The sequence below is a fragment of the Haliaeetus albicilla genome, chromosome 13 (assembly GCF_947461875.1).
Source record: "Haliaeetus albicilla chromosome 13, bHalAlb1.1, whole genome shotgun sequence".
NCBI lineage: Eukaryota > Metazoa > Chordata > Aves > Accipitriformes > Accipitridae > Haliaeetus > Haliaeetus albicilla.
In genome coordinates this window covers 11,771,430-11,796,961 of record NC_091495.1, presented here as the reverse complement: position 1 = coordinate 11,796,961, position 25,532 = coordinate 11,771,430, and the positions used below count along the sequence as shown (strand labels likewise).

Genomic DNA, 25,532 nt, shown 5'->3' with positions numbered 1-25,532 from the left:
GTCTTTCTGAAGAAAAAAAAAAAAAGTCCTTGGACTGTACTTCACAGTGTTGCCACAGTAGTTTACAATTATAAACAGTTACAAGTGAGTTTGAGCTCATTTATTATTTTTATTTTACCCATTTTGCACATTTATGTAGTTGGTTGTATAGGAATATAAGTATATGTGGGGTTTGTCTCATTTCTCCTGCAATCTGAACAGACCACCTTTTGCATTCTGACAATATGGCACCCATGGTTGATAATCTCCATTTTGAGGCAGCCACAGCTTGCAGAGAAAGCACTTTGTCAGTATTGTTCGCTTGACTCAAAAAGAAAGTAAGAACCAAATATGATTTGCGAGTGATAGCTTCCATGGAAGTCTACACATCCTTTTCTCTCTTAACAGTGGAGAAGCCAATCAGAGGTGCAACACCTCAAGCCTTCTCAGACTGATAGTAAAGAAGAACTTAACTCCACTTACTTCATGCAACAGTGTACACTGAAAGGGAAGGCATGGGTGTCTCCGATTGTCAAAACCTCATGGAAGAGCTAAAGTCATGCTGATTGCAAGCCTAGGAGTGAACAAATAAATGCTATTGATATGTATGTATTAACATGTACTTTTGAGAAGCGGAGAGGAAGCACTCGTAGCTCCAGTGGATACTGACAATCACAGACTCACTAGGTAGGTATTGACTGGTGTCAGGTAATGCCCAGTCCTCACCGGCCCAGCTGCAGCAACAGCCTGTCTCCCAGCCCTCCCACTTTTCTTTCTGTCCAAGGAAACCAAATGACTGCTTTACCCACTCCGGAGGTACCAGTCACTCTTTTCTCTCAAATTGCCCAACTGACCAGCGTAGTTAAGTCCAACTCAGAGAGACTGTTCCTGACCTTTACTTAGCTTGCTGATACTTCTGCTCCAGACTGGAAAGAAGTTTTGTGTACCAGAAACCACACCTGATTTTCTAGCCTGACCTAGAAGCAGATACTCTTATTCCAAACCTTGCCTCTCTCCCACCGGGCTCTGCACACTTCTCTCTGTTGCAAAAACTCTGCCTTGCAGAAGGATATCACCAGGGAAATGGAGTGGCCATGGAGAAGAATCACTGTGTGCAGGAGATCCCCTTTGCTGCTATGATCGTTATCCAAGATATTCATTAACTGTCAATAATGCCACCTACCACACAGTGCTCTCCGATAAGGTCACAAAGAACGACCTAGGAGCTGGGAACATAACTGGCAGCAGTAAGATTAGATGAGATAGAAGACATGGCCAACAGAGATGAGAGAGATGTGGAAATCAGACATGTGAAAGAGGTGGGTGCAGACTTCCTCCAGAGTCAAAAGTCTGAAGTGCCACTGAAGCCTTTGCTTCTGAGTCCTTCCCTAATACTGGCGGACTACATAGAAATACAGATTTTTGGTCAGACCTACACTGCATTACCAGCTTTACAGATGCACCTTTCCTCTTCTGTGTTTTTAAGCTTTGCAGCTACCAAGGTAATTCTACAATGTTAAGCTTAATCTTCTGAATAAAAGACCTCATCTTGTGTCCAAAAAGATTTAGTGTTTCTCTCCATATATATGATTTTATGATTTGTCCCTCCTCATTTACAGTAACATTGTAGTTCATTAATGGTCAGAAACCTAGGGCCTGATTTTCAAGTGTCAAGGACCATGAAAAAAATAATTCCCTGTGAAGTGAACAAGATCTGTGTGTGTGCTCAGCACCTTTGAAAATCAGGCTCTCTTGTGCTTAGCTATCAAAATGATTGGCACTGGGCATATCCCTAGACAGTGTGATCTATATAAAAGTATTCCTCCTTCAAAATCTTGTCACTAATTCCAAATCACATTCCTTCAAAACCCTGTCAAAAATATATTAAATTTCTACATAATCCAGTCCAGCTTCTCTGCAGAAGAACAGTTTAATTCACCCTGTTCAACCTGGATAGGCTATTCACATTCTCCATTCAATTAGGCCAGCTCTATTTTTGATCACATCAGCACCAGAAAAAACATAATTTCCCAGATACGGTCTCAGGACATTCACCTTTTAATGTCTCCACTCAAATTCTGCCATTTTGATGCTTTTTCTTCTGTTCCCAGCCCTCTTCCTATATTTCCTATCATTTTCAAAGGATTTCTTTCTATGGTGCCCTGTGAGACTTTCCTCCACTGTCTCATGGAGTGCCTCAAAAGTGAATGGCGATTTGCCTTCTCTTCGGTCATTATCCTTTATGTGTACATTTGTGAAATCAACAGCATTCTCCTTATGAAGGCAGTGACACTGTTCTTTCATAAACCACTATTAATATTTCTTTTGTGTCTGTGGTCTTTCCCAGGAAAAATGGGATGACAGAAGGTGTCTCAACAATGGTTAGGGAATTCATCCTATTTTAGTTGAGTGTGCTTACACCAGGCAGGCTTGCATGTGCACACCCATCCACAAGCATATATATTTTTATACCAAATTCAGTCCATCTAGTAGATGGAAATCAAGAAGGCTACACTGCCCTGTGACACATCTACCAAACACCCAGGAGAAAAACTTGGCATTAACCTTCAATATATGAATGGATTATACTGCAAATAATAAGATGGCTAAATATAGGCACAGTCTATGAATTAAACATTGCCTAACTTTGCATGATGCTAATTTATTTCGGCATATCTTGATGATTGTGCTGTGGCTGTGTCCTTCTGAATGCTTTTTAATTGTCCAGTGGTTGTCCTTTATAATCCAGCTGCTTGGCTACTGTAATCCATGTCAACACTAGATACACAACTGCACACACACATTGTATACTGGACATGGATTACGCTTTGTGTGGTACAGGTAGACAGACAGGCATACATGTACACAAGGCCTCATTAATTTCAACAAAAATAAAGCAAAATTCAGTCTATTGAACTGATCAGAAATACTGTCAGTAGAGTAACTGTTTCTGTATGATATGACTGTAGACTAAAGTTTTACGTGCATTTCCAAACAACAAAGCATTAGCATTCCCCATACAGAGAAATGTGACCTTACTCTAGGAGTAAATCTCTGTATTTGGCCTTCTGTAAAAACTAGAGGCCTCTGCCAAGATAAAAGCAACCTTTATTGGGTGCTATACAACAACAGAAGAAGAATGAGCCACTGCTCCAAAGGCAGTCTAATGTACAAAAGAGATGACAACAGGTAGAAAGCAAACACGCAGAGAGGGGACTTCCCCAAAGTCCCAGGTGCGTGGCAGGTATTCAGCTCCTGTAAGCTTCTGCTTGAAAGCAGGATGAGACTAACATCAGACAAGAGATGGGACAGCCATTGGTGGGAAGGCAGCTATAGGAATAATTACCGATGAGAGAGGCTGGCTGAAGAGAGAGAATTCAAAGAAGAGCAATAAAGAGCTGAAACGCCCTGTTGCAGGTTGCAGAAGGCCCCGTGCCAAGACAGGAGGATGTGCTGAACCTGCCCCTGGCTAGGGTGCCATGAAAGGGCACTCATGCCATGGCAGATATCCCTATGTATATGCATAGGGCATGCATTCACCTAAATTACACTTAGCTTTATGAGGACCTTGGTATGTACACGGCACAATCACCTATAGCACAGCCAGTACTATATGGCATATGACTTTGTCCTCACATGTTCATTTCAAATGCAGGTGCACTGTAAGCGCCGTGCTCCTTTTAGCCAGAAAGGCTGTTTGATCCATAAACACGCTTTTTACTCTTTTGCTCCTCTTAGAAGCCCACCTGTGCCTCAGAACTAATTCTTGAGTGGGACTTTCAAATGCTCCAAGGGTGCTTGTTCCCCTCTCCACTGCTAGAGCTCAACCATATCTGTTCTCCAAGTCAGAAAATGCACCTAAGGAAAATGTGCCAATGCTTTCACACAAGACATGGTGCATATTACTGATGTGAGGCTGCCTGTTCTGCTAAAACACATAAATTCAGCCTCTATCACCTTCCCTGGGTTCTAAATGGACAGTCACCTGGAAGGAAGCTGCAAAATCAAGGAAAGAAAATATATTTACTGTTGGTGACTGTTAGAGGACACATAGCATGCAAGCCATTACAGCCTGTAATGGACCAAACCAGGCACAACGTACCCTTGTTTACTGTCCTTCTTCCTAAATTCATTTATGCAAATCCTGCTCAAGTTTCTCAGGTACCAATATCCATGGTTTGATTCATGTAAATGAGGGCTGGAGAGGGCTTTGGCCCTTTAAAATTTGTCTTTGGCACTATCATTTTTACCATGTTTTTCCTGTTATTTTCTTTCCAATTCAAAATATGGAATATTGTGTCACTTTAAATCTGCAGGTAAGAAGATTAGCTAGCTTTGGTACATAGAAATGTGCTTCCAAGCAAGTGGCAAACACCACCTCAAACATGCAGCCCTGAAAGATGTGCTCAGTAAACTAGTACAATTTATTTTTTTTTAATAAAGCGAAGATCTTCTTATTGCTCTCTCTTGTGTAAAGCTCATTATGGAAGTCAGTTTCACCAGTTCACCCCAATGTTTACAAAAACTGTATACCGAGAGCTCAGAGAAATAAAAGAAAATGCAGAAGTATATAAAATAATAAATACTAAAAATTATATGTTTCCAGAGATTACTTGTACAAGTAGCCTGCAATGTCCTTAAAAATATTCTTTAACTGAGGAAAAGTTTTCTGACCTTTGGAGGAAATGCTTGCTTCTAGCTATGACTAAAAAGAGATTTCCTTCTTTCTCTGTTGTGTTAAGAATCTTTTCTTCTTATAAAGAAGGCACCACAGTGGTTTATAACTGTCATAAAAGCCTGCAATCCTTTTGAGGTTAAGCTACTCAGCTATTCAACTTTTACTACAGAAACTTTGAAATTCAAAAAGAAAAAATAATGTAAGTTTTTGAAGGACATGTGTTGCTGTAGGTGATCCTGTTAATTAAAAGTGATTGCCTGCTAGGAAATCATACTTTAAAAAGTTTCATGAATTTATTAGAACCCTGAAGGTATCTTTGTATGCACAGGGCTTTACATGCCATTTATGCAATTTTGTTTCAGATCTGTTTAAAGCTTCACTGACGCTCCCTGAGCAGGGAACAGCACTGCCAGCATTTGTATGTATTTTGGCTAATTGAATTATGTGAAAATACATACTAATGAAGCTTTACCAGTGATGTTTGCTGAGGATAGTTTAAGTCTCATTTTCTTCTATATTAGCAGTATCTTTCTGTTGCACATTTACCTTTTTGAAAAGCACAGATTCCTATAGGTTTTTGTGCAGAAACTAAGTCCCATTTTTTTGCCGTGTTATTCAGAAAGTAGCTATGTGAATGTATATCAATGGACATACAGCTTTAAAGAGATGAAAAGAAGACAAACAGTAAACTATGATTTGAGATGAAAACATACTAGTTCATTATTAGGAGTGAAAATGCAAAACTAATGAACGCCTATTGTAACAATTTATTTTTCCTATTCAGGAAATTCCTATTTAAATAACAATTTATTTAGATGTACAGATTGCATTTTAATTGGTCATTACTTAATTATCCATTTCTGCACAAATCCGTCTGGCAATATTCTTATATAGACTTTTCCTCAGCAGTGCTTTGCTACCCCTTGACAATGGTGTTTGAAGAATAAATGATTGAGACAGAACAGTTATTTATTGTGTGTGGGTATTTTAACCTGAACCATGGAAAATATCAAAACTGAGGTATATGAATCTATTGCACTTGAGATGGGTGGGGATCCAAATCCCTATGTTCACCAACTGACTGCAGGTATCTCAAGTTTGTCACCACTTCACAAAAGCAATCAGCTAATTGCCTAATAAAAATTGCGATTGGGTATTTGCTGCTCACATTTTCTTTTTCAGGTCACAGACATTAGAAAACTCTTTTTTTCTTTTCTGTCATGTCATTTTTGTACTTTATAGTGTATTGCATAAACTAACCCAATATGTAGGCAGCACCCTGCCTTGGTGTAATATCAAATACTGAAACGTTAAAAGGCAAAAAAAAATCCTCTGTGACTCTTACCAGCCAAGAAAAAAAGAGCTGAGGAAAAGTAACAAGAGATTTATGAAAGTTCACCATACACTTTGATGAATGTGTGGGCAGGTAGTTTGCACATGCTTTGGAATATGTTGTCTGTTACAGAGAAATTTATGCATCCCAGGATTGAGTTGGAATGATCAGTGCTGGGGAGCTGTTGAGACCTGACTGGGCACTTGGTAATGTTAGTGTTCATCAGAAGCCACTGCATTCTCTTTTGCTGAGCTTTTCCAGATTGACACCATTTTAAATAATATCCCAGTGTAGCTATAGACAATGTGCATGATTTCAGAAAAAAGCATATTAATACCAAGCAGGGGAAGCTGTCATTTGGTATAATTCAATCCTCTTTTTTAACTCTAGAGTTCTTTTAAATTATTGTTCTTTGTTTCATAAAGACTAGAATTTACTTTTTTCAAGCTTGGCTTCCCAGGCTATTTATGAAATTTACCGGCAGCACCTTTAGAAACTTAAATATTTAGGGTTTGCATGTGGGTGTGCATGTGCATGCACTTCAGGGTCAACATTACAGGCTTGAGAGTTCTGTCTATATTTTACCTTTTTAAAGTCAGAATCTGCATTTATCTGATGTATCTACCGGGGCAGCATGGACAGTTTGTTATGTAATGCATGAGTGAGAGAGGGATGCATTTGTGAATAACAAAGCCAAGAGTTAATACTTTAGAGGGGAATATAAAGTACACTAAGAAAAGCAAATATGCAATTTTTATCAGTCTCCCACTAATAGCGGTAGTGTCGATCTAGACTATTATGTCTTTGAGGATTAAATAAATGTGTCAGTTCATCTGAATGACTGAGTGAATAATGTATTAATGTGCATTTGATGTGCACACTTACAAATATGTATCTGCCAAGCCCAGTAAAAAAATCTCTTCTACAGAGACTCTCCTTTTTTTCAGAAATTATACCTCTTGAGGCATTAGAAACAAACAGGGCTTTTCCCTCAAGCTCTTATAGTCCCTCTTCACCCTCCAAAGTAATCAGATAAACATTATTGACATGTCAGCAAATTCATCATTAAATAATCTCTAACTTCCATCACTGTAATAGTAAGGTGTTTCAGAAAACTTAAATGAAAGAAGCCTGCAGGTTAAGAGGAAGACTTCGTTCAGTCATGCAAGACAAGTACATAATGTGGAAGAAAGCATCTGAAAAGACCCCGAGCCTTTTGAAAAATCTGTAACTTCTGACCAACAGAAAAGAAGCATATTTTGCATTTTGTCTTATTTATCTGTCATGCCTCTCTGCTCAGTGCCAGTATCTTGTAACTGCTTCTGCAGCAGGAGTCATGGCCAGTTCTACTGCAAGTTCTCTGCCACCAGTACACACTCAAATACTCACCAGCTGTTTTGCTCTGAAAAGAAAAAAAAAGACAACCTGGTGTTGTTACTAAATGCCAAGACCCTAGTTGAGATGCAGACAATGTCTCTAGGCTCCCATTATGTTGCTTCAGTCCTGAGCTCTGAAGAGTATCGATAAGGGGCACAAAATAAAACAGGGAAATCAAGAGACGCTGAGTAATAGACCTTTGAATCTTTGTTATTGTTAGATTTACAAATAACACAAACTGGTTTGGGTAGGGAAGGGAAATCAGTTTGCAGTTCAGCATTGGCCTTGATACAATATCCTTTCTCCTATGTGGAAAAAAGCATATTTGAACACTGAGAATCATCCTGGTACAATGAAAGCAAATAAATCATGGCTGCTGTATTAAAGGGTCAGCCTCTCCATACCTATGTAAAAGGGTTAGCAATGTTCATGCTAACATAAAGCTTATCCACCTGAATACATAGTGTATTACATGTGCATTGAAAGAGAATAGGTTTGTGTCCTGAGTATTTTCCATCTTGCAAGATCCTCTTTCCTTTGCATCAGGCGTTTTTAATCTCTCTTTATATTTTGCCTCCAGCCAGTAAAATCTTATGCTTTTGAACCCAAATGAAGAGTTACATAGAAATTCTGGATTTTGAACGAAAAGAAACTCCAGAAGCTGAAAGCCTGTTTTGTGTGGATGTCAGCTTGTGTGCGTTTGCATGCAGCATTTGTTCAGCCTTCTAGAAAGAATGTAGTTACTTGCTCTTAAAAATGTCACCAAACCCAAAACATTTTAAGCAAAGCATATTATGCTTTACTAAAAAACAAAAAGATTTCACCCTAAATGCTCATAATTGAAACCCCTTCCTGGAAAAGATGCCTGGCACTCATCCAGCCACAGGGCTTGCCAATCTTTCTCCCTTGGTTCTGTCTGAGGGATGTCTGGGACTGCTGCACCTTTTCCTAAGTCCTTGCTACATCACTGCCCTTTACCCATTCCAGCAAAACTGTGGCGGCATGGTAGTCCCACCTCCCTGTCCCACCGGTGCTAGCTGCTGTCTTCCCCAGAGCAACAGGCTTCAAAATGCAAAATAACTGGAATGATCACAAAGTCAGTTTAGAGCAATTGTTTTAGATATGTTGTAGACTCAGATGGACAGAATTGTGTTGCTTAGTTCAGATCAATTTTTCAGCATCTCTGTACAAAAATGAAAGCTAAAAATAATGTATTCACAGAAAAAATGTGGGTTTGCCATCTTTGCATGTCCCTGTAAATACATGGGCTTATTGTGCCACTACTGAACCTGGAACTCAGTCTTCCAAACACATCCTTGGCTTCAGGTAGGGTTGTTATCTGCTTGCTTTCCAATCACACTGCCCAGTTTGGCCCACACATAGACTGATCTGTGCCTGCACAGCAGCCCTTTGTCTGAAGTGACTTGGATTTTGTATTTCTAAGGTAGCAACCCTAGACGGAACAATAAATACTCTTTTCTGGCAAGGTTTTTCTCCTTAAGATGGCAGCTTGCATCCCATTATTTTTAAGGTAGTCCACTGAAGCAGGCTATTGCTCTGAGGCAAAACCACAAGGAAACTAGCTCTGTATGTGGTTCCTGGGTAAAACACACCATGATTTCCCACCAGACTGGTATTACTGTAGAGATTTAATCCTTCCCCAAAAGATCCATCTTTCTTGAGCCTCAGTTCCAACGACTAAAGTAAAGGATGGGTCATCCAGAATTTAAAAAAAAAAGAAAACAGACATTGCTCTTTGCAGCTTGCAGTCCTGATATAACAGCTTCCCCAGCCTCGGGGGGATCAGGTAACAATGGGGTTTGATAATACTGCCGGAGTTTATTTGAGGGATGTTGACAAGCCTAATTGCTTGGCAGCTCAGAGCAGCTGTAGGGCCCCTGGCTGGTCTGAGGGGGGGGGGCATTAACTCTTGGCTTGCCTGTGGGGTTCCTCATCACAGCTGAAACACTGCCTGAGAGAGGGTTACTGTGACACTGAGCTGTGAGAAACACTCCTCAAAAGCATTTGAGTCCAAAATATGGGAAGTGACTAAGAAAGATACTGAGAGGATGTAACAGTACAAAAAGAATGAATAATGGATTTTAAATAGATAGCAGGTCTAGAAGTGGGCTTTCTGCATGAGTTCTCTGCACATTTAAAGTAATGTGCAACAGTGTCAGTTCTTGCCATAGAAGCTTTTTCCTGTGTTATCCAGATAGCTAGTTGCCTTAAAAGAAAGACCAATCAAGGCAAAAAAGCCATGACAAATCATTTCTCTAACAGAGACAATGAGTCAACTTCCCTCAGCAGTCTCTCCACCATTTATTTTTACTTTTCACTGAACTTTGATTTTTAAAGCAAATAGGAAGAATATATTTAATATTCTACTGAGAAACAGAAGCAAATGGGGAAACACAACCCAACACCACCATTGCTGACTGTGATATAAAACATTGCAGATGTTAGAATCTGCATCATTTCCACTTTGTGTTCTACCCTAGTGGAAATGGGTCATTTGCAAGTCTAGCAGCAGGTATATAGCTGTAACATGGCAGGGTAAAGTTGCTGTGGGAGTTTCAACTGTGTATTTCCGGATTATTTTAGTGTAAGTGAAGTCTCCATTTTGCATTACAGTAGCGATTCTGCAAACAATGTAGTTATCTGATGTGTAAAATAAAACACACAATTGTACTATTGTTGTGGAACACAATAAAACTGCAATTCTCATTATGCAGTGACCGTTTAATACAGAAATCCCTGAATTATGTCTTAAAATTTTGGATCAGTACTTGGCATTTCACCATTTTGTGTTATGTGCTAGCAGAAGTCAGAATAGCCAGAATTTTAGCAGAAACCAAGAAACCTGCAACTCTTCACCACCAGTGCCAAAAGGTTTGCATGGTGCTAGGCACAATGTCTTGTTTTTCTCAATTCTGTGTCAGTTGGGAAACAATCCTTAAAATCTGGCATGCAAGGACAGCTCTAAGTCAGCCCACTTGGCACAACTATCCCAGGCCCAAAGGATTTCCAGGATTACTATCTTTCAGAGAAACCCCAGCTGTGGCATACAGCGTTACGACTTCTCCCTGCCGCATACATGTGCTGTCCACTTTTCTACCTGGTGTCATCTCCCAGTAAGTGTCAAAAGGAAACATATTCCTTTCCTTAACTATGAATCTCCTCTTCTTGATTTTATCCTTATTTAAGCATTTAGGATAGTGTTTTGAACACATTCCTGCAACATTTCTTCATGAAATCTGGAGTTCCAAGTCTGTCTCATCTGTATGTTCTGTACATAAGGAAGATTTTGTTTTAATTCTTTTTACTGATACTGGGCCTTCAGTGCAAGGTTTTCTAATATATGAGCTGTAAACCCTAGGGGATCTGTGAGCTATTTCTAAGGAATGCCTAAGGAAAGCAAGTATATTGCAAATAGTTTATTTTCTTTGCAAGCATCTGAATGTTCACTTGAAAAATTTTCAAGGGTTACAGATCAGAAAAGGTTGAGAGCTACTGCCTTAGTGTATTCTTTCTGGGAATGTAATTCAGATATGCTTGCCGAAAAGATGATTCCCTGAGCTCTGAGAACAGTGAAAGCTTCCTTTGCACAACTCATGTGATTTCTTTGTGTTTGTCATTTGGCCTGGATCAGTGAATCCCACACAGTGCATCATTCCTGATAGGAATAGCCAGAAGTGCTTATATATCAATCCACACTGTCTGCTATTCAGGGAATATTTTGGCCACACCTCTCTTTGGTGCAGACCTTTGGATTTTTCCTTTTGTGATTTGCAATGCTGACTTCTATTTTGTTGGCAATGGATAAACTCCGAAGATGACAAGAGCTATTTTTAGCTGCATATCAACACATTAAAAACAAAGAAACCATTTCCAGTACCCATATACAAGCTAATGTATAGGAGGAGACAAGATTTTAGATAGCTAGTAAACTCAAGTTGCTTCTACAGGCTCTCATGGCTTGCAAGCTAATTTCTTGGTTTGTACTGAGTAAAGTAAAAAATACCTTCCTATCTGTTTTAAACAGTCTCTCCTTTCATCAATTCTATCAGAGAAGAATACTTTGTCTTTGTTGAGGTGTCTTGTCCTCTTAAAGTGCTGAGAGGATTGATAAAAGCTAATCAGTTCCAGCATTTAAGATACAGTAAATGACACAATTACCATCTGTGTATTAATGTACATCAAGGTGATTAATTTTATTTTCTTCCAGCTCAGTGAAAAAGAGCACAGTAAGGTAAAAGCAGCACCGGATTCCCAATGAGTAGTTTCTCCTGCATGAATACTTTTCTTTTACCTGGGACAGTTTTGCTTCCGATTAATTTTTTTGAACACAGCTCTTAATTCGCGGCAACCCTACAACATGAGCCACCCAAAATGGCATTTACGCCAAGATAGCGGAGGGCCACAAAACTCAATCTGCCAGCAGCGTCCATGTGATTTCTAGTGCATAGTAAAAGCATACAGTGCTACGTGGTGCACTCAGACACGCAGTGCACATTAAGTGCCTGCTTACTTTTATTGCCTTTGACCATAAACAGTTTTGTTCCTAAGTGGCATGTTAAGGACAAATAACTGCTTGAAACATTTCCAGGTAAATACTCTGAGGCAGCACTAATTTGAAACACCAGAGATCTGCTCAAAAATAACCCGAACACCTGTGTAGACATCCTACACCTGGCCCTTTCTCCTTATGTGGCTCAGACTTATTTGCAATTCTTCGTGTCAGTCGACCCATCCAGAAGATGGGGACAGCTACAGCAACTCCTGCAACAGCCAGGTATTACTCTAGCCTTCATTTGTTGGTGCTTATGAAGTACATTAAAAGCACAAGGCTGAAGAACTGGAATTTTATTCTGTCATTAAGTCACCCTTTGGCCTTGAGCATATTATTTACATTCCTTATATCTTCAGTGAATTGGTCAGGCAAAGGGCTTCTGAGGGATATGCTGGCCACAGTCACCAGGTGAGAGCATGGACTTCTTCCAAAGCAGGGCAGCCCATTACAGTTCCCCTCTGAAAACCTGGGGGGAAGAGAGAGTGTAAGCGGACACAGCGTGGTCAGGCAAGCCCCGCAATCTGCCGGCAATCCCCCCGGTTTCCTGGCTCCCCCAAGGCAGCGTGAAAAGCTGCTTACAGGCTTCAGCACAAGGAGCTTGCTCCAAACGATACAGCGCTGGCCCGCGCCTGGCTGACGTTCCCTCGGCATCCCCACAAGCACCAGCACCTGCTCTGACTAACTACACTGGGGCCTGCACCTACCACTGAAAGAAGGGACCTTCCATTAAAAAAAAACCCAAAATGGGGACTATCACAAAAGACGGGCGCTGGGCCCCCTTCACCCGCTGGCACGCCCGGCCGTGCCGCCCCTGAGGGGAGGTCTGCAACAGCCCGCTCGTCGTCGGGCCTGGTTCCTCAGGGCGGCCGCCGCTGGCTCTTGCCCGGGGAAGGCCTCCCCCGGCCAGGCCGGCTCCTCGTCCCTGCCTGGCGGCCCTCCGAAATAATAATTCGTGCCGTAGCCAGCAGATGTCAGCAAGCGATAATAAAACGCAGGCCCAGCCTGGCAGGAGAGTGTGAATTTGGGGTTGCCCGCCCCTGGCGCACGCACGTTAGTACGCCCGGAGGAAGGCACCCCGCGCCCCAGCAGCCTCCCCGCCGTACCCCGGCGCTGCTCGGAGGGCCCGGGCCGCCCCGGGCCTCAGGGCTGCCGCGGGGCGCCGGGTGGGACGCGCCGCCTCCGAGGGGAGCGCGCAGCGGGCTGCAGGCCCACCGGTGGCACGGCAACCCGGAGGAGTCACCTCCCGGCCGCTCTCTGTCTGCTTGATCCCCTCCGAAAAACTGCCCGCCGTCCCTGAAATGAGGGGAGCTGCTGCCGTGCCGACGTGGGACCACCTGGGGAAGGAGGACACAGAACCGTCAGGTGAGCCTGGCCCGGCGGAGACGACGCGGCTGCTGCGTCTCCACTAATAGCGGAACGTGCCCAAAGCGCCAGTGCTTGGGGGCGTTCGCTGGCGCCGCTTGTTTTGCAGCGTACGAACAGCCGATGCGTCTCTGGGCCCGCTGGCGAACCACTGTTACGAAGAACAAACAAAAAAAAACCCAAACCGTAAGGCTCTGTGCCAAAACTCTTACTGCACAGATTTAAGAATCACCTCAAGCGGCAAAATAGCATGGCAGTAATCCCCACATAACGGTGCTTCTATCACTGTAGCGTACTTTTGCATAGGTTTAGATTTTAATGTAGTCACAGCCAGAAGTGGAAATGGGAATGCATTCAACTGAATAACATACCAGTCCTCTGCAAAACATCAAATGTATATGCCAACGCTTTTCAGAAACACTACTTAACATAAACAGCAAGTTTCATATCAGGACTTTATATCAGCTGCTGGGTATAAGAGTAGTTTAGTTCTCACTGTGGCTTTAGTGCCCCAAGTAGTAAATGTGCGCAGGATCCCAGACCAACACCCTGCAAGTTATTTGCTGACTGCTAACTCTGTTCTGGCCTCACCAGCAGAAATAAGAGGGAGGTGGCAAATTTTAATTCTTTTTGCACTTCTGGATGAACAACTCATCCCCTCATCAAGGAAACTGAAGCCATGGGAGTGTTGACAAGGCATGTGGAAAATTGCTGTACATTTGCTAGGATTTTGAAGTAAAGCCTCACAACTAAGCTTGGAGTAATCTGTGTTTGCACTGAGTTCCACAGGCCTTCAGGAAAGCAGAATAAAATCCAGTGTCCTGGAGCTTGCAGCTAAAGTTTCTAGTGAACCACTGAACCCTGGAGGCAGACAGGTCAGCATGCACTAAGAGACAGTGGTGGGTTTAGGTCTTCTTTGCGCCTCTCTGGAAAAATAGCTACTTTTCTCACTCGGGCCCACATGTAATGTTGTTACTTGGATTTCCAGCCTTTACAGAAGGACTGGAAAGCATCTGAATAAAGCAGTCAGATTACAGAAGCATTTGATTAAAAAGCAACAAAGGAAATTTTTTATTAGAAATAAAAAGCATTCAAGTGGCATTATATGAGGGTCTGCCTTGCACCTTTAAAATTGCCTAACTTGTTTTCTTCATATTGGGCTTTCTTTTCAAGTCTCAACTACGCACAAAGAAATCTTTCTCACATAGCTCAACCCTCTGATTTCACTGAGCCTGTGTGTGTGAGAGCTGGATAACTTACATTTTTCATTTCAGGTGGTTTGGAATTTGAGCCTGAAAATGGATTGGAACTTATGCAGAAAAATGGTATTTTTCATATGAGTATGCCAAAGGCTTTGCCAGTTCCACCCCAGCTGTCCGAATTGTCACCAAGCACAGAAAATACCAGTGCCAAAGGAATTGCTCCTTGATATTTATGGGCTGCTAAAGTGAGGTAAGACCAAACCTTTCTGCCCTGCTCCTTTCAGGGAGTTGTCCAGGCAGGGAGCACTTAATCTATGCTTAAACCAATGGAAAAGGTGAACGTGGATGAGGATAAGAATGCTGAAATTCGTCAGTGCAAATTCTAGATGATGTCAGGAAGTTATAGGAAATTCCCTCCTGTAAACCTATATATGGAAGGAATACAGGGAAAATGGGCAATGTGGCTGAAGGGACTGGAGATCGTCTAGCAACACCTGTTGCACTGGATTTAAGTCCATTCAGACAGACAAAGTCTAAAAGACAGGCTGGGTTAAAGAAGCTCCAGAAAGATCTATAATTTCAGGAGTAAAAGACATAAAAACATTGCTGAATAAAATTTATAAAATAAAAGTTGGAAATCAATAAAATTAGGTTTAAAGACCAACTCATGGTATTTTACATCTTATTATTAATTGGGGTAGCTAATTCTTCAGGCTCCCACGTGCCCATGGTGCACTAATAAAAAAGTAACCCAAAGTCAGAAGATATCACTAACATTAGTATTTACCTCAATAAAACAAGGCAGAGCAGTTTCCCACAGAGGCTGTTACATAACTTGGTATTTTCTTTTATGCTAAATTGCTATTGCTACAGTAGCCCCAAGAAAACATGAAACCAAGGATGTTTGCACAGGTGCAGCTGTGTTTGTTATTGTAGGGTTTCTCCCCAGGGCTGCAGCACAGAGGAGTGGATACAGGTGCTGGGGGCCAGCAAGGCCCGACAGCCGCAACACAGCTCCCTGTCATCTGCCCCCCTCGCCCCCTGCCCCTTACCTTCCTCTGAAAATACCTCTCTGATGTTGGACTATTTATCACAAAACTTAGCAAGGGGAGCTGTAATTTTAGGGGCTTACTGGTGCCGGTGTGAGTTTTTTCCATAGGGTTCAGACCCAGTTCTTAGGTCCTTATTTGCCCATCCAGCTTATTTGCTGTAAACTTAAATGGGTACTTGCAGGATTAAAGCAGGTGTTTCAATTGCATGGCTGAACAGAGAGGCATTTAAATGCATGCTTAAATGATTTGTGGAACTGAGGCCTGGAACCCTCCCAGTTTCTCCTCAGTGTGAAGGAAGAATCAACAAATGACATGAGAAGTTAGTCATGGAGTTCAGAGAATTACCTTCCCCTCCCTGAAAGGAAATTCAGAGAAGAGGAAAGTAAAAAAGGAAAAAGAAAAACAAACTGAAAACTCTCCTCCAGCAGTTCATTTTTACAGAGAATGTCCACGGTTTCCAGAAGAGTTTAATCTCTTTTCCAGTATCCACCAGAATAACAACCTTTCTAAAAACACCAGCACAGATGCAATGTCAGATGCGATGTTCTGACAAAGCAGGAAACAACCTTTGGAGTCCAGCAGGAAGAAGGTCAGATCCTCTTGCCCTTCTTTCTGCTCAGAAAACCCAACACTGCTATAAGAACTCTGCTCGGATGTTAAAATTTTCCTTGTCCCATGGCTGCTCTTCTCTCAGCATGTGGAGATGGACCTACCTCAACCAGCAAAGCTCTGAGCCCAGTGAATGCCGGGCATGATACTGCAGAATGTCCATTATATTCTTTCCATACGTGTCATCCTTAGCAATCTCCCTGTCTTTTGGCTTAAATGTCATGTTCTTCCTCCTTTAATTACAGATATAACCCCGATCTATGAGTTATTTCTCTAGTCCAGAATGTATCAGATATTTTAATTTTTCTTAGTGGGATGTTTGACAGCAGGAAGAAGAGCAGCATGGTTCTCCAAAGGCACCATTCAGCATTTTACAGTTCTTTCTAACTTACTGTTCTCTATTCACACTGTTTAGGTCTTTCACCATTCCTTTCTTTGTGTTGTCAGATTTCTCTTTTGATGACTGAATTAATTCTAATGGAAAGTTCTTTCAGCTGTTTTGATCACTCCTACTTTTTTTTTTTTTCCAGACAAAACAAGGGTACATCTCAGCTGCTGATGCACAGTTCCCAACAGCCCGTTATGTCCAGGAAAGCAGGCATTTTGGCAAGGCCCCTTCAGCCATGGAAATGGAGTCACCCATGGGTTTCTTCAAATTTTTCCAAGGATTCCCAGAAGTCCATTATCACTTCTATCCTTCTCATCTCCCTCTGACCACACTGGAGTCATCCTGAGCCCAAACCCCAGTTCAGGAAGGGTGAGCACAGGAATCCCAATGCACTGTTTGAGTGCTGATGGCAAATACCTCAATGTGCCATAAGGCATGAAATATTTTCACTGAAAGCAAATTTTAGTGGGAATCCTCCTGAAACATGAACGGCAAGGGGCTACCTCAGATACAGTCCTGTCTTCCATCAGGCACTATATGTTGCTACCAAATGGATGGAGGTATTGGAGTTGCTATTTTGATCTCAATACTGTGCACTCCTCAGATTTTGCTTGTGCTAAGCACCAGTCCAAATATCTTTTTGGTTATATTTTGGGAGGTAGTACAGGTTCAACATACACTTTTGTGTCTAAAACAGTAAGAAAAATTATTCTTTGCAAGACCTGGGATCTCACTGCTTAGGAATGCTGGAGGAATCCTCATATTTAGCAGGAGGGCGAGATTTCTAAAGAACTGGCAATGTGGCCAGACTGAAGCAGGATCAAAGAGGAAAGACATCAACACTCTTTGAGATTTATATCATAAGCCTGAGATAAACTGGAATTTACCTAAAGGTCTGAAGAAAAAAACAAAAAACTTAGACCAAAGCTGTCTGTACTCTCTCTTCATCCCATGTCAAGCCTAGTGAGTTCTGTGATTCCTGAACAGCTATTTTACCTGCATTTTTTAAAAATTATTCTTTATAATGTTTATATAACAAATTAACATTTAAAATTTTGAAGAAAATACAACTTTTCTATGATTGTATTGTTTGTACAATCTCAGACAGCTTTAAAATTATTAAAGTTGTAGGGAAATATAAGTAGCTACATCGGGCCATTATCATACAGCTGTGTAAAGATTACAAATGAAGGTAGAACATATCCATAAAAATAGAAAAATATGGATTACGGACTGGTAGAGGACACTCTCAGCTTCTACAAATTTCATTAAGGGCTAGATTGTGATACTCTTACCCTTGTCAAGTGATGTCTTAATACTTCATTCCAATGGGATAACTCAAAGAATTAGGTATTATTCAACTTGAGAAATGTACCACAATCTAACCTTAAAAGCTGAGTGCTCTTAATGCACAATAGCACCAGGCTTATTGCAGAGAAAATTAATGTTAGACTTTTGAAGTGAATAATATTCATTGTTTTCCATAATTGGTATTTTCTACCAAAAATCATCCAAGAAATTGCTTTCCTTATATGCTAAATTCTCGGGGGGGAGGGGAAAGTAGCTCCAGTTTCACTGCCTAAGTGTCTGTTCCATTTAAAGGATATTAGCTAGCCAAATGAAAAATGCATGAATCAATCAGCAACAAGGACCTTGATCTCCGAATGAGACAATGCTGAGCTTTGAGATTTATGGTCTTGCTTCCAGAATTCCATTATTTGGAGGAACAACAACAATAACAATGGGAGATGACATCAGAATAGCGAGTGTTCTTCTTTTCCTTTCTTTTCCTGTTGATCACAAGATGCTGACTTCTGTGTCATTCACCCCTGTCAAATGAGTAAATGTTCAGTGCTTTAAAACATTACCACATGCATGCTCAGTTCGAAATAAGATGAGAATGTCTTGAATGGAAGGGTATTATTGCTGCTTGCATTTTGCACTGCTAATTAGTTTATCCACAGAGCAATTAGCTATTGCTTACTCTTCTCCTGTATTTCTTCTGCAGACAGAACTCCTTTTGATTTTTACACATAGAAAAACTGTTGTTGGGAGTCATCCTGCGCTGACATAGAGCAGACAAGGATTTCATTCTAACCACTCGTGATTCTTGTTTTCCATTTCCCTGGACAACTGCAGAAAACACAATAGAGTTGCCCCTTAACTTTATGATATCTCTAGTTGGTGAAGTTCCTTCAGACATTGTCTGCCTGACAAGAACTGCCTAACAGGCTTAAACTCTTCTGCCATAGTGCCAAAAGTGAGAGAAGGTAACAAGGGGATAGATTTACTGGAGGAGGCAAGAGGGATGCACATTAACACTGGCTAGACATGGGGACACTCTCACATAATGTGATATGCTTGTGACTGTACAGCTGTGGGGTGTCCTTCCCCATTCAGGTTGGAGTTGTGCATCTTACTAGTGACAAGTAAATCCTGTTTCAACCTGATTGCACAAAGTATGTGGAAAACCAGCAAAGCATAGACGGGGCCTTTTCTAGAGTCCAGGTTCAGACCAACCTCTGGATTAAAAAAAACCCCAAAGCTCTTACGCCACCTTGAACATCACCAAACACTCTGGTTACATGTATATAGAGAGATGGGTAGAGATAGATAAAGACTGGATGGAAATATTAAGAGGATAATATGTTCAACATATAGATTATTAGTAGCCATTTATAACACTAGTTCTGATATTCCTTTTAGCATGCAGCCATATATATATATATATATATATATATATATATACACTTTCTGGTAGGAGAAACAGGCAAAAGTAGCTTATTGTGAAAATATGCATACATTTGAAAATGGCAGCAAAGATCAGATGCAAATCCAGCCCTAAACTCTCTCCAGACTAGAGGATATTTGGATTTAGGCTTTGTTTGGTGCCTTATCTTGCATGAATGACTCCTCTCTGGTGCTGTATCCCTTCTGCAAACATCACGGCATAGCTCAGCCAGTGAGGCAGCAAGGAAGGGTAAAGAATATACCAGAGGTAGGGATGCCCTTGCTGCCTTACTTCAGTAAGTACAGGTTATCCAAACCCTTGATAAAATCTTAAGACGTGTCAAGATAACCAACTAAACCTCTTTCCCTGATGACATGGTCCTCATTTGGGATGACGGTGAGTTTAATACAGAATATATCAAGTTAGGGAGGTAAAGCAAGAATTACATCACTTGAAACCTCCTCACATTTCAGGAGTGACTCAGTAACTGGTTATCTGCAATGAAAATGGCATCCAGAGTGAAGCCACGGCTCTGTATATGAATGTGTGTATAGAAAAAATAAATTCCAGTGTTAAACTGCAAAAGCAACAACCTCATTGGCATAGAATCTCTTTTCAGCAGCTTTGTACAACCTTTTGCAAATAAATCTGCACAGAACATAACCTACTTAGTCTACTAGCATAGAGAAACCCCAAAGAAATTGGTATATATGCTTGCTAACAGATAACAATGCATTGGGTGCCATATCCAGTAACAGGAGCAAAAAAATACACATAAATGTCAGACCCAAGACAAATGCAGTAATAGACCTGTTGATAAATCCATTAACTTCTACACTACTAGTTGACATGTTGTTGTGAAAAAAGTGAAAGCGCTGATTACTAAACTGCAGCAGCAGTGGTGTTTGTAGCCATGAATGTACCATGCTATCTACTCAGTGTTCTTCACAGAACAATCCAGTCTGCCACAGAGAGACCATCATTCAGTTCTCAGTAAGAAATTCAAATCTCCTATCAGGAACATAATTTAAACCAAGACTGATTTCTTCCACAGATTACTTGAAACATGTATTTTAATGCCCTTTTGAGCCTGAATATTTATAACATATTACATTTGAATTTGCTTTCCTGGAAAAACTTTTGCTTACCGTGTCAGGATACATCTTACAGAACTCGTGATGAAGACTATGAGGAGAAGGCAACTTCAATACTTCTGACCTGATGCAAAAGCCACTGGAGTCAGTATAGGAATTCCTCACTGTTTTTGGTGAGTTTAGGATTAGACCATTTAAAATACAAAATCTGTGTTTTAAGTGGTCTAATGGAAAATGGACATGGGAAAATTCTGAAAATATGACAGCTAAGAAACCGTCTTGCTTGGAAGAATATTAGATTTAATAATAATAAAAAAGTCAGATGTTGTCTATTTTGTATACTTTGAATAAGTTATTATTATTTATTAGCATTACTGGGGGTGCTTGCTTAACAAGAAATTCTTATGTTTTCAGAGTTCACTTGCTCCTGCTGTTTATAGGAGCAGTTTGCTGAGACTAGCAGTCCTCCAGCTTTTCAGGTCATTTATTTCAGACAAACCAACCTTTCCCCGTCTGGCTACCACTGCTGTCCTGAGTGATGTGGCCATATAGGAGACACTTCAATGTAGGACATCATGGCATTGTCTGGTGGTAGTTAGTTGATGACTCAGTGCCATTTCTAGGAAAAGCAAGTGACAGACATACCCACCTGTGTATCTCATACATACCCAGGTGAATCATGTTTTGGAGAGAGAGTTAGGGATAGGGGAATGGACTGCACATGAGTTCAAAATGAATATGTAACCTTAAAGAAAAAGATCCCCATGTTTTATGGCCTTGAAGAACTAGAAGTTTTGTACAGCTTCAGGAAGAAAAAACACAACTCGGTGCAAGTGGAAACAGTAAAGGTAAGCAGGAACTACGGTTTCCATTTTGTGGGAAATTCTACCTTTTTGAAAGTGTTTTCCCTATTCTGAAACAGAATAAAATTTCTTCCCAAGTTTTTCTTGAAGTAAAATGCTAACAGAAAAAAAAGTATTTAAGATTTACCCAAATGCTTTGCTTTGACTTTGAAATTTTTAAAACATTTGAATTAAAATACATTTTGGAATGAAAATACAAATGTAACATCTTTATTTTGATCAGGTATTTTTTAAGTATTTTTTTAAATCATCTTTCAAGAAGTTATCATTTTCTGTATACAGTTTTCTGTTTATTTCTGAAAATTTCCAGACAGGCAGGGAAAATAACTGGGAACCATTACCACAGAGCTTTTAAAATATACTCCACTGCAGCAGGTAGCTACACATACAATAAGCCTTTGCCAGTGCCATTCTAACCTGGTATCAGTACAAAGTTTCTTTATCTGCCTTCATTGCTCCAAATGTTCTTCCAGACAGGTGATCTGAAGAAAGGGTCCATATGGTCCTGTTGATGACACTCTTTTATTTATCAGTAGATTTCTACTGCAAAAAAAAAATTATAATGTGACTTCAGTGGCCCCCTGTAGATGGAGAAATCTGGAGATATAAAGTTAGGTTTCCCATTTTAGCAACATATTGTACTATCTTATGATAGCTTTTCTTTTAGCTAAGAGCATCACCCAATTTCCAGCATGGTTACAGCTGCAGGAAAGACTGGCAGCTAACATAGTAATGAGTCAGTATCTATTGAGATTGACTCATTACTATTAATTTCCCCATTGCTTCCAACTGATTCAGGAACTACTTATGGAAATTCTTCTTCTGTCTTACTGAAATCCAGCACTGTTGCCGTCAAACCTGCCAACAGGCGCAGCAATGCTACTGTGATAAAATAAGTCCAATTCTATCCCAATCTTGCTTTCCTAGGGAAGAACAGAACTCATTAAATAATTATCAACTGTGACAAGAAAGTAGCTGGCCAAACACTTGCTGCTAATCTAGGCATGACAGCAGGACTATACCTTTCAAAGCAGTAATTAGCTAGATGAACAACAACATAAGTACCAGACAATGACATGGAAAGGACTGTCCCTAAAGGACAGATTCATTATACGTAGGGTTTAGTGTTTGTGTGACTTATGAATGTTATTTTGCAGTATACAATTACAGTTCTCTTCTGCTGCCTTTCTCTTTGTTTTCTGCACAGTTTATGGAAGGGGACAGAGAGAAAATCTGGAGCTGAAGCCATGAAAGAACAGGTGATGGAAGCTCTGCAAGACCTCCTTTACGTTCATGAAACAAGGGTGGCTGCATAGATCTCACGGTAGAGCACCACCATCAGTCTGCACCCCCATCTTGTGGGAATAAGAAATCTGGTACTTGCACCCTGCCCTCATTTTATGCTTGGACTGATACTCACCTAGTGTTGGTAGATTAGGTCTAGTAATCCTTATGGCTTTTCTTTCTCAACAGGGCAGATTCTCAGTTGGTGTAAATTGGTGTAACACTGTTGAAGCCAGTGGAGTAATACAGATTTATCCACAGCATACACCAAACCAGAAGTCAGCACCAGTGCTAGAGGTGGTGTCTTATCAGCTAAAAGAAATCACAAGCCCGCACTGCATCCAATGAACGTAAAAGGAAGGACTACGATCGCACCTAGAGCCGATGCTGGAATTACATGCAGCCGAACTTATTTTCAACTGGATTGTTCAAGTGCTTAAAGTTAAGCATACACATAAGTGTTTGCAGGATTAAAGCCTCCGTTTGGAATGACAGAGTAAATCCAAATGGAGATGGATTAGCTGGCAGGGGGCAGGTGAGGTGGTCAAAGGCACATGCAGTTTATCATATGGCTCTGTAATTTGCTACATGATTATCACAACTACATATTTGGTGTGGGGATATAGATATACATGCACACATGTATACACAGAGCCAAACTTTTTTGGCACGGGGGCCACACAGTCATTTCAAATTGAGACTCTGGGCTGCACTTGTTCCAGGACTGCTTGTCTGTTGCCAACACACTGAAGCGCCTCAGGCTTCAGTCTGATTCTTTGTTTGCTTGCCCATTAAAGTTCTTATCCCATACTCCCTTTTGGCAGAAAATTTTGTTATTTCTGCTTTATGCTGGCCTAGGCCCTTCTCTTGCCTCTGTTGCTATTAACCTATAGCAGTGACAGCCAGGAGCAAACTGAAGCAGCTGGTTGGAGACGCTACTATCAGACTGCGAAACAGCTGTTGTGCAGAGGGGCCACCCTGAAAAACTTCTATTACAGCACTGCTGGGCCGAATTTTGGCCACTGCAGACAGGGAATTGGGGAAAGAGAGCACTTTCATTTGCAGATATTTAATTGCTGAAAAATGTAGGGGTGTGTGCAGCATCTTTATTGGATGTCACACAGAAGTAATGCTTTCCAGGTATTTTTTTGGCACTTTGCATCATTATTCTCTTACTGCCAGCATGCAGTGGCCCCATGTTGCAACTCAGTGTGAAACTGATTTCCAATTTTTCTGTTTAAATTAATATTTACCAGTTGGTTATTTTTGGCAGACTTTTATTGATAGCATTGATTCAAGACGAATAGCCAAATTCAGTTCTTGGTTACAGCAGTATGACATCTGGAGTTAACTCCACTTTTACCAATGTCACCAAGAGCAGACCTGGTCCTTTTTCTGTCTTTTTATATTGTGACATTTGATCTGTCCTCACCTATAGATAAGAGTTGGACTGCGGTTTTAACTTTGGAGAAGTTGGGATATAGCATTGAGTATAGCCCTGAAATTTATTGATTTGGCACTTCTCTAAGATACTTAATAGTACCTGCATCTTAACCTTCAGGAACCAGCCACTTCAGAATACTATTATGTATGTGCAGAAATAGCTCTTATGAAAGCAGTATAAATTAGACCTTCGCTATCAGCCAAAAAAAAAAAATTATTTGAGTACTTTTGTATCCATCATCAATCAGGTAGATTAATCACTTCAGAGTTATTTTAGCTATTTCTAAACTAAAGATGTAGTAGAATCATTGACCAGGGCATAGGACCTAGACTGTAATTTGAATGGACTCGTAGCAAGTGAGGTACTTGATGCAGCTGCACAGAATTTTCTGCATGTCCTGTTGCGTGGTAGGGGCGTATTGCCTCCACATCACTGTAATGTACAACAGTCCACGTTGCTTAGACTAGAATGCACTCCGTTGGATACTGATACAAGTAAATACCTCAGCTATGTCTATAGAAAAGCTGTAAAATTGCATGACAATGCCTATGTAATTGGCATGTGAGCCTAAGCATTGTTGCATTTGACTCACGTTTAAGAGCTGTACTTCGAACCACATTCCTCTTTGTCATCTTAAGGGTGGGAAATCGCTAAAAGAACAAAGTCAGCCACCAAGGCTGCCAAGCTAAGTTTGCTGTGACATTGATAAATATTCAAGCCAATGTCTTTCAAATGTTATTGTGAATCACCTTTCCCTCCTTCCTTCCCCTGCTTCAGTCATCTTGCTGGCTCAGAATATTCACCTTTGTCTCAGACCTCAGCTGCCTTCACTTTATTGCATATGATTGCTATTGTCTTTGTCTCTTTTATCCGCTTCGCTGTGTCTCATTTTCCTAACATACCTGGCACCCACTTTTCCATAACACTGTTCCTTTGTTTCAGGAAAACATAATTTCAGGAGGCAGCAGAAATACAGTTCCAAAGGCCACAGGGTGACATCCTCTCTCACCTGATCTTTATTCATATCGGGGTTTAATGGCATTTTTTTTTCCATTTCTCAAGCACCCTGCAACTCCCTTCCTCCCTGACAGGAAGGCACATTTTATTTCTCATAAAAATGCTTTCCTACCAATCTTCTGTTCTTCAGAAGTTTCAGAGGCCCTTCTGTTAAACATTGGTTTTCTCATGTGGATGGACCTGTTGACCTGGTTGTGGTTTATTACTGTTTTGACATTTTTTTCTCCATCCTAAATTTGGAGGAACTTAGACCCTTTTGTCATTTGTAATCTCTGTTGTATTGGCTTCAGCAGCAATCCTCCCAAACTCTGTTTTTAATTTTGTGGTAGGAACAATTGAGAACTTTCAATATCTGAACTGGTTGGCTTTCTAAAAGCAGTATTTTTAACGTGCAGCTAATCTTGTGTTTGTGGTTCATTCATAATCTACCTGCCTCAGATATCACCAACAAAAAAATAGTTTCTCTCACTTCTACCGAGTCAGGAAAGGATGCTGTTATGCAGTCCTTTATGTACACTTTCTTAGCTTCCTGATGCACTAAAAAAG

General features: G+C 40.8%; 1 long non-coding RNA gene across 1 annotated transcript; it reads left to right on the top strand.

Annotated features, from left to right (window-relative positions):
- Positions 1-13,006: 13,006 nt before the first annotated feature.
- LOC138688570 (uncharacterized) lies at positions 13,007-25,117 on the top strand. Its single transcript, XR_011327443.1, has 5 exons — positions 13,007-13,302; positions 16,696-17,113; positions 18,562-21,226; positions 22,449-22,617; positions 22,715-25,117. It is a non-coding gene; the product is annotated as an uncharacterized lncRNA (long non-coding RNA).
- The last annotated feature ends 415 nt before the right edge of the window (positions 25,118-25,532 follow it).